Here is a 10,536-nt window from a genome sequence, read left to right on the forward strand (position 1 = left end):
AATTATGGTCACCATTGTTGAGGTTCATATTCTGATTATTGATGTCTGTGTGTGACTGCTTGACACTGTAGAAGACCACACTGTTTAGAAAGTCTTTTATATTAAAGAATTGTCACAGAATTACATAGCATCACTTTTACTATATTATCTAACTAATTAAACACACATTTCAACAGATTTTACACTCAGATCATTTTAATAATTGCTAATTTCAATAATTGATGAGTTTTATCAATGGGGTAAGTAAAAATGCTAATGTCATTTCTTCTGGGTTTTTGAGATACAACAAACAGGTTTCAGAAACACTCGGTTATAACAGCCAGAGAAAACACAAAGACAGAAGTCAAGGGTCAAGAGCCCAACTAGAGCAAACACTGATCTCTAACATGGTTACTTCAAATGAAACAATAAATCAACATCTAAACCTTAGTTCATTCTCAATAAGATCTTCTGTAGACGTCTGACAGAAATAAAGTCAGTCTGGTTATTAATAAGTGCAGCTGGTGATGCTGTTTGTGGGCTGTTTAATCAGATCTTGAGAGATTTCATGTATTTTATTTCAGTTGATTTCATCTAAGTCTGTGTCTGAAGTCAGTTGTAGTAGTTCTTGTGTTTCTCTTTTCTTCAGTGATTCTGTTTGTTAACAGCAGCTGTTCTTCACTAATTCTCAATCAGCACTTAGTTAATCACTTAATTACTTGAATGCAAAGTTTTAAAACTTACATGGTTTAAATCAAGGCAATCTGTTTACTCCAACGGTTTGAGTTAAGTTTACTGGTCGGGTTTTACAGTGTAGCATATTTTTAAAACGTATTTAAATATTAAATGTATGCTTATTTGCAACGGTTATGCTAACAACAATAAAAATAAAATAAAAAAATAAACATTTATAACAGTAAAACAGCGACATCTGCTGACGGACACATGCTGCGCTGTCACGGGAACATCTCAGCTGAAGATAATGAGGACATTTTGTCGCTCCCTTAGCAAAGTGCTTTCCTAACGACTACTTAATGGCACGCACATGCCCCACTCACTCCAAAGTCCTCACTTCAAGGGGATAGGGATGATCACTTCCATTTGGAATTTGTCCAGACTAGTACCGGAACATCCCTAGATTTCACATAGAGCAGCTGTTACTACACAGAGCCGTTGTTAATAGAGAAGATGCGCAAATCCACTTCATTTTCAGGGTTTTTTGGCGCATCTTCTCTATTAACAACGGCTCGGTGTAGTAACAGCGGCTCTATGTGAAATCACGCACCTGATGGAATTAACCGCTGATTAGAGAACCGGCTTTACTGACGAGATGCGCATTAACGATCGGCCCATCGTGATCGGAGCACCCCTAATATATATATATATAAGTATAGCCTATCACAGATTTTACCATGGGCATTATATTACTGAAATATGCATAATGTTGCTGTCTGTTTGTTTGTTCAGAATATCTTTAGACTTTTTCGCTAACTTGCTTGTTTTTTTGTTTGTTTGTTTTTTTTTTACTTTGAAACAATAACAATATAATTTTTGAAACAATATTTTATTTTCTGAAACAACAAACTTAAAATATATTTTATATATCATGTAATAAATGTCATTTATATAGATCTGACTCACTCATGATGTCTGGTATTTGTGTGTTTGTCATTAAATGATTTTAGAGTGTGTCATAAACCCTAGGCTAATAAATTCCATTTATTATAATAATCGTTTCTGTTCATTCGAGTTCAAAACTCTGTTAAAACTCTGAAACACTAAACTTTCACTTTTCTTTTAATCAACTCAATCCTGAACACGGTGTCAAATCAACTGTAATTTATGTCGAAAAGAAAAGCGAATCTCGCTTGAGGTTGTGTTCCACACATCAGATGGCGCTCTAGAGCCACATTTGTGCTGCTTCCACATTCAGAAATAAAGGTACAGAAGTGGTCATTAGGGGGGTACCTTTTCAAAAGTCATACTTTTGCACCTAAAGAGGCCATATTGGTACATATATTAGTACCTAAAGTGTACTAATTAGTACCTAAAAGGTACCGCCCCAGTGACTGAGAGTATATATATATATCAGGCAATTAATTTTTCCCCTTCCTTTATTTTTCCGCAAATTTTGTAAACTTTCCCAACATTTCAATATGATTAATAGCTTCTCAAGTAATTTGTGGAATATGATTCTTTCTTCTAGAGGTCAAATTGTGTTGGCCACTACTGGTTTAATTTCTGAGAGACTTCACATCTGATTTCTTGACGTTCCAGCACAAAACATTGAAAAAAAAAAAAAACTATGTGGTGGGTATGCATGGAATTATATTGTTCAGAGTATTAAAATTAAAGGAATAAGGAATCAAAGACATGTCATAAAAAAAATAAAAAAATCTGTTGGCAAGAAAACAGTATTAAAGATGAAGTGTTGCACTGTAGAAAAGCAACACCATTATATTTTAGAATATAATTAAGTAAATGAGTTTTATTTATGATTTATAATTTTATAATTTATTATTTATTCGGTCATGAGCTGTGGGTCATGACCGAAAGGACAAGATCCCGGATACAGGCGGCCGAAATGAGCTTTCTCCGTCGGGTGGCTGGGCGCTCCCTTAGAGATAGGGTGAGAAGCTCGGTCACTCGGGAGGAGCTCAGAGTAGAGCCGTTGCTCCTCCACATCGAGAGGAGCCAGCTGAGTTGGCTCGGGCATCTATTTCGGATGCCTCCTGGACGCCTTCCCAGGGAGGTGTTCCAGGCACGTCTCACCGGGAGGAGGCCCCGGGGAAGACCTAGAACACGCTGGAGGGACTATGTCTCCCGGCTGGCCTGGGAATGTCTCGGGGTCCCCCCGGAAGAGCTGGAAGAAGTGGCTAGGGAGAGGGAAGTCTGGGCGTCTCTGCTTAGACTGTTGCCCCCGCGACCCGGCCCCGGATAAGCGGAAGATGATGGATGGATGGATGGAGTTTTATTTATGTGTTAAGCTATAATTGTTTGTATTCATGTATCTAGAATATATAATTAGCATTATTATTATTTTAGTCCTTCTGTGTTGCTGTTTCACACTCCAGTTCAGTTGGTGGCGGTAGTGCACCTAAATTCATGTATGCCGACCACCAATATAAAAAAGAAGAAAAAAGTTGAAGAAAGGTCTTTTTTTTTTTTTTTTTTTTTTTTTAAATAACAATTTAATTGGGCCCTATATATTTATTTATTTATTTATTTATTTTGTGAGGAACCAAGAAGGACCATGCACAGTCACTTTCCACACAGGTACACTTCATGTTTGTTTGAAATAATTCTTAGGCATGTAAATGTAGAATTTCCTTCAATTTAACTGAAATGTGTAATTAAAACAAATAAATGTATATTTGACAGTTTAGAATTGGACACCCTTGTGTTGTGTAAACAATTGCAAAGTGAATATTGCCCTAAAACATCACCCAGTGTCAAAACTTCTCTGTAATAACTTGAGAGAAACAGATCTGGTCAAGATGAGGAAAATTTACTCAGGAGGAACCAGCAGCAAACAATACACACACATGTCAGAGGATCACAGGTGGATTAAATCTACAACTAACATCTTCTTTGCTGTATTTAAGCCAAGTCAAACAGCAATAGGTTGCCCCTACAGGTCAATCAACCATAGCTCAAGTCTATAAATCTCTTAATACTATAATAACCAGTTTAAACATGAACAAGGGATCTACCACATTAAAGAAATCCTTTATTAATATGTTATTAATAAAGGATTTCGTTTATGTAAAATCTAAAACATTGGACACAACTATGGGACACGGTTGTGCAGCAGGGGGCATCACAACAATGAAAGGAACCTTAAGGTCGTAGATTTGTTAAATTTTATAGGGTCCCATTCCTGTATTTTCCCTGAGGCCCCCAAATCACTAAATCCTCCCCTGACAGAGCCCTAAGATATTGCTTGCAACTTTAGCTCTTATTTTTACTCCACTTGACGACAGTGTTGTGGAAATCTCTAAAAGTGAAAATCACTTTTTTTTTGTTTTTGTAAAATCATAAAATATTTGGTTATTTGTGTTGGACCTGGGTCTGAAGGAGCACAGTGAGTAATCACATTGCATTATGAATCGAGTTTCAAAATGCAGTAACATCCAAGAAAAATAGTGTTTACATTTGCACTTTTTAATTGAATTTTGCTTGATTTTATTTTTTACACTTTAGGCCAAACTCATCTCTCACAGAACAGATAACAGTCTTAAACTATTTTGAGAAAAGTTGTTGTGCCTTTTGTACTGTAGCACTGTTATTCTACTAAAAAGTATAGTTTGCGTGTTATGATATTTCTTCTTATTTACTCATGAAAACAGATGAAAATAAAATAAATGATCAATAACCACAACATGAAGTCATATACTGTCGTTTTAGAGATAAACATAGAGAAATAACCAATGGATCTAGCACTGGGGTCAAAGTATTTTAAGCCGCGTTTCCACCACAGGAACTTTAACCAGGAACTAGGAACTTTGGCCTGATTCGCGTCGTTGCGGACATCACACTCCCGAGTCGAATGCGCAAAGTAAGGACTACCAAGGATGCAAGTCCAAAATCTGCGTACTTTTGTATTGAGAAACGCACGCAGACCTATGTCACGTGTCTATTTGCCTAATCTTCCCGGTACTTTACACCTCGGTGGAAACACAGAGAGCAGCAGGTCTGGGGGGGAAATAGTTCCTGGTACAAATGTTCCGGGTAATTTCGGTGGAAACGTTAGTTCATATTGCATAACGTATGTGATCTTTTCATATTTCACAATATCAATGTTTGAGTGAAGATCTTTTTTTTTTGGTCAAACATAAAAATGTATTAACTCAGTATTTGATCAAACTGATTTTGTTTAAAGCAGAAGTCAAACTGTGAACATCATACAGATGGGAATGGAAAAAACCCACACATACTTAAATTAAACCACAAGCTATTGACACATTTAGACAAACATGCACAAACTGACATCAACCACAGCTGTCCAGTGATAGACACAAGCTCCTGCAGACCTTTGTACAAAAATAATTTATTCAGACCACCACCAGGTTTCATTTTGGCTCACAAAATACCAGGGGGCCTCTAAAGATGTTGAACTTCTGATCACTACCATATATTGAGAAACTGGTTAAAACAATGTGAAAACATGTGGTTTGCTAATCATTTTAGCCAGTGGTTCTTAATCCTGGTCTGGCATCCCAAGCTCTGCCATGAACTGAGCAGACAGATGTTTACTGCTGCTTATTGACTGAGCACTGGATATCTGGTCACTTGACAAAATGCACCCTGGGGGAACAACCTTGCTTGTCAACAAGAGATCAGTTTAAGATCTCCCTGTGGTTTTCAACATTTTTCCAAATTCTGATTTGAATTTGTTGCTAATAGAGTGCTAATTTAATCTCACCAATCTCAAAACTCAAATACTTCAGCTCAATCTGGTACAATTGTGTGAAGATTGGTCATCTTCTAGTGACAACACCTGCATACACCACATCCTCCTCCTCTTTAACATTCTGTAAAAAACAAAGATTTCATAAAATCGTCTGAATTAAAATGTTTGATACCAGTTTGTGATTGACCGTTTTCATACAGCTAAAATAACAGAAATGACACATAAGATTCAATCTCAGCCAAATAAAATAAATAGTTGGACAGTGTTGCAGACTTAATAATATATAATAATAATATTTTTCTGTATCTCTCTCACTCTTAAACATGTACTCATGCAGTATGTGCATTTGTCACTTTCGGTTCCTGTAGATGTTGGTTTTCTTGTGAAAACATAGTTTAACAGGAATTTCTTGAAAATATATGTGTTTACTCACTTTTTTAAAAATGTAAAAGTCTGTATAGTGTTAATGGTAATGTTTACTGATCCTGGACTCTTTTTCAGTTGCTTTAAAAACATACTCCAGTAGAAATGACCTACAGCAGAGGTTGTTTGTTTCGTGATCTGACACATACAAGCACAGTGGATTCACATAAGTCTGCAGTGACATAAAAACATTAAATAGGATTAAATGATTTTTACCGATTTCTGTGCTTTTCTTTTGTAGAATGTTGTATCGGCGTAAATGATCTCATCTTCACGAGCCTGAACTGTTTCAATTTAAACAGAGGCATTAAAAGAGAACTCAGTTCTAACCAGAGTATCATTATTAGATTATTTCAACTATGTGTCATAAGGGCTGAGTAAATTCCGTGGCCTGATGGTAAGAAATTTGAACTTGTAACCTAAAGGTGAGTTTATCTCTCTCTCTTACACACACACACACACACACACACACACACACACACACAAACACAGTTAAAAGCAGTAGGTTACTCTTGCCTTCTTGACCAGTGTTTCTGTGTTTTTTGGAGATGCAGACGACTGCAGTAACAATCAACAGAGATCCAACAACAGAGATCACCACGATCAGAGAGACTGGAAGATGAGAAGAAGGCTGTGTTGTAAAGTCTAAAAAAAGAGAGACACTAATGTCAATCTTTAATATATATATATATATATATATATATATATATATATATATATATATATATATACATATACAGAGAGAGAGAGAGAGAGATTATAGTAAAAAACACATATATCAACGCTGCTGTACCTGAACATGTGTGACAGAGTTTGCTGATGTCCAGATGTGTGGTCTGGTTTGTGATGTGATTGTTGATCACACAGCTGTAGCTGTTTTTCTCCTGATATTCCACCTCCAGAGGTAGAGAGAGACTGATGCTGAGATCAGACACACTGATGCTGGACAATAAACTGTTTCCTTTGTACCAGGAGAGATTCACATGACCCACATTCACCACTGAACACAACAATGAACAATTCTGCTGTGAGGATGAAGAACAGTCTCTGCTGATGACAGGAACTGGCAGACGAGCTGGAAAACATGACAGAATGAATTATGTTCAATTGTTTTCATGTGGTGGACCTTTGCAATTGTGTCTTGTGACATTCTAAAAATGCAGCACTCAAGTTAACGTAAGTTCAAATTTTAAGAGATGTGACATGAGACTTGCAATTTCCTCATTCCACTAATCACATTACAGGATGTAAAGTAAAAACATATTTTATGTTGTTATTGTAATTTTTAGGGGTGCTCCGATCACGATCGGCCGATCGTTATGCGCATCTCGTCAGTAAAGCCGGTTCTCTAATCAGCTGTTAATTCCATCAGGTGCGTGATTTCACTAGGGATTTCACTAGGCACCAAACGGTACCCGGGCTAATGAAATTTGGAAGTGATCATCCTTATCCCCTTGGAGCGGGGACTTTGGAGTGAGTAGGGCATGTGCGTGCCATTAAGTAGTCGTTAGGAATGCACTTTGCAAAAGGAGCGACATAATTTCCTCATTATCTTCAGCTGAGATGTTCCCGTGACAGCAGATTCACTGATGGACATCGACATAAAAACAATATACATTTAATGTTTTAAAAAGTTTTAAATATATTCGTTTTTATATATTATATACACTGTAAAACTCGACATATAACTTAACTCAAACCGTTTGAGTAAACAGATTGCCTTGATTTAAACCATGTAAGTTTTAAAACTTTGCATTTAAGTAAATAATTGATTAACTAAGTGATGATTGAGAATTAGTGATGAACAGCTGCTGTTAACAAACAGAATCACTGAAGAAAAGAGAAACACAAGAACTACTACAACTGACTTCAGACACAGACTTAGATGAAATCAACTGAAATAAAATACATGAAATCTCTCAAGATCTGATTAAACAACCTCACAAACAGCATCACCAGCTCCACTTATTAATAACCAGACTGACTTTATTTCTGTCAGACGTCTACAGAAGATCTTATTGAGAATGAACTAAGGTTTAGATGTTGATTTATTGTTTCATTTGAAGTAACCATGTTAGAGATCAGTGTTTGCTTTAGTTGGGCTCTTGACCCTTGACTTCCGTCTTAGTCTTTTCTCTGGCTGTTATTACCCTGTGTTTCTAAAACATGTTTGTTATAACTCAAAAGCCCAGAGAAGATATTAACAGATATTGGTTGTTATGCAGCTTTCTGGTGATGACAACTGTCAATTATGGAGCTGTTTAGAGCCCAAAAACTGACAAGGTACCCGATGCATGATTAGTTTACTTCATTACAATGGAATATGTTTAAAGAGCCCGTGGTTTCATCGAAATCAGTTTACAAAAATTACTGAACACTTTATGCACATTCATCTTTTTTCTATGGCAGTAATTAGTCACACACAGACATCAATAATCAGAATATGAACCTCAACAATGGTGACACACAACACACACACAAAAAAAAATATAGCAATGCATGCTGGGCATTATTATAGTACAAAACTAATATATGGCTCTCAGCATGCTCTGCTGCATTTTATTGTAATTATGGTCACCATTGTTGAGGTTCATATTCTGATTATTGATGTCTGTGTGTGACTGCTTGACACTGTAGAAGACCACACTGTTTAGAAAGTCTTTTATATTAAAGAATTGTCACAGAATTACATAGCATCACTTTTACTATATTATCTAACTAATTAAACACACATTTCAACAGAATTTACACTCAGATCATTTTAATAATTGCTAATTTCAATAATTGATGATTATTTTTCAATGGGGTAAGTAAAAATGCTAATGTCATTTCTTCTGGGTTTTTGAGATACAACAAACAGGTTTCAGAAACATGTGGTTATAACAGCCAGAGAAAACACAAAGACAGAAGTCAAGGGTCAAGAGCCCAACTAAAGCAAACACTGATCTCTAACATGGTTACTTCAAATGAAACAATAAATCAACATCTAAACCTTAGTTCATTCTCAATAAGATCTTCTGTAGACGTCTGACAGAAATAAAGTCAGTCTGGTTATTAATAAGTGGAGCTGGTGATGCTGTTTGTGGGCTGTTTAATCAGATCTTGAGAGATTTCATGTATTTTATTTCAGTTGATTTCATCTAAGTCTGTGTCTGAAGTCAGTTGTAGTAGTTCTTGTGTTTCTCTTTTCTTCAGTGATTCTGTTTGTTAACAGCAGCTGTTCTTCACTAATTCTCAATCAGCACTTAGTTAATCACTTAATTACTTGAATGCAAAGTTTTAAAACTTACATGGTTTAAATCAAGGCAATCTGTTTACTCCAACGGTTTGAGTTAAGTTTACTGGTCGGGTTTTACAGTGTAGCATATTTTTAAAACGTATTTAAATATTAAATGTATGCTTATTTGCAACGGTTATGCTAACAACAATAAAAATAAAATAAAAAAATAAACATTTATAACAGTAAAACAGCGACATCTGCTGACGGACACATGCTGCGCTGTCACAGGAACATCTCAGCTGAAGATAATGAGGACATTTTGTCGCTCCCTTAGCAAAGTGCTTTCCTAACGACTACTTAATGGCACGCACATGCCCCACTCACTCCAAAGTCCTCACTTTAAGGGGATAGGGATGATCACTTCCATTTGGAATTTGTCCAGACTAGTACCGGAACATCCCTAGATTTCACATAGAGCAGCTGTTACTACACAGAGCCGTTGTTAATAGAGAAGATGCGCAAATCCACTTCATTTTCAGGGTTTTTTGGAGCATCTTCTCTATTAACAACGGCTCTGTGTAGTAACAGCGGCTCTATGTGAAATCACGCACCTGATGGAATTAACCGCTGATTAGAGAACCGGCTTTACTGAGGAGATGCGCATTAACGATCGGCCGATCGTGATCGGAGCACCCCTAGTAATTTTTATTTTTTATGTTTGGATTGACAGCACCTGGTCATTTTTTGTTATATGAAAAAGAACAGCTTGAACATTGTGCAAAACATCTCCTGTTGTGTTTTATGATAGAATAGAAATGGATAATTTTTGAGGCTGAATAGTTGTCCACAATTTTTTTTTATTGTACCAATTTTGTAGTTGTAGTAATGTAGTTTACACTGTAGTTGTTTACTCACCATATACAGTAACACTGAATCTATATATTATCTTTGTCCTGACTTGATAACGTCCAGCATGTTGAGTTGTGATGTTTGTAATGGTCAGAGATCCAGTTTGATGATCCAGCTTCAGTCTGTCTCGGAATCTCCCATTAGGACCACCAGATGTAGAGAAGCTTCCTGTCCCACTGTTGATTGTAGCGATGGGAGTCTTTTCATCTCCAAACTGCCAGGTTAAAACATCATCCGTCTGTAGTTCAGTATCAGTCTGTAGAGTGACTGAATCTCCCTCCATCACTGACACCGTCTTCACTGCATCAACACCAAACACTAAAAAACATAGAAAGTTTCTCAGTCTTACAATTAAGCTCTTATTGAAGTACAAATTAATTTCAATGTTGGTTTGATTACTTTTTAACTTAAATTTTAGAAATACCTTTTTGGCTTTACTCAGATTGGGAGCATGGCAGTAAAGTAAGTTTTGAAAAATTACCTTTTTAATGTTAAAAAGAAAGAAACGTTATTAAAATTCAAAATCCACTTCAAACTTTCAATTGAGCTTTCAGTAATATGAGTTTCATTGTCACACAATCATAGTTTCAAC

This window comes from Carassius auratus, chromosome 22 (genome assembly GCF_003368295.1).
Source record: "Carassius auratus strain Wakin chromosome 22, ASM336829v1, whole genome shotgun sequence".
Taxonomy (NCBI): Eukaryota; Metazoa; Chordata; class Actinopteri; order Cypriniformes; family Cyprinidae; genus Carassius; species Carassius auratus.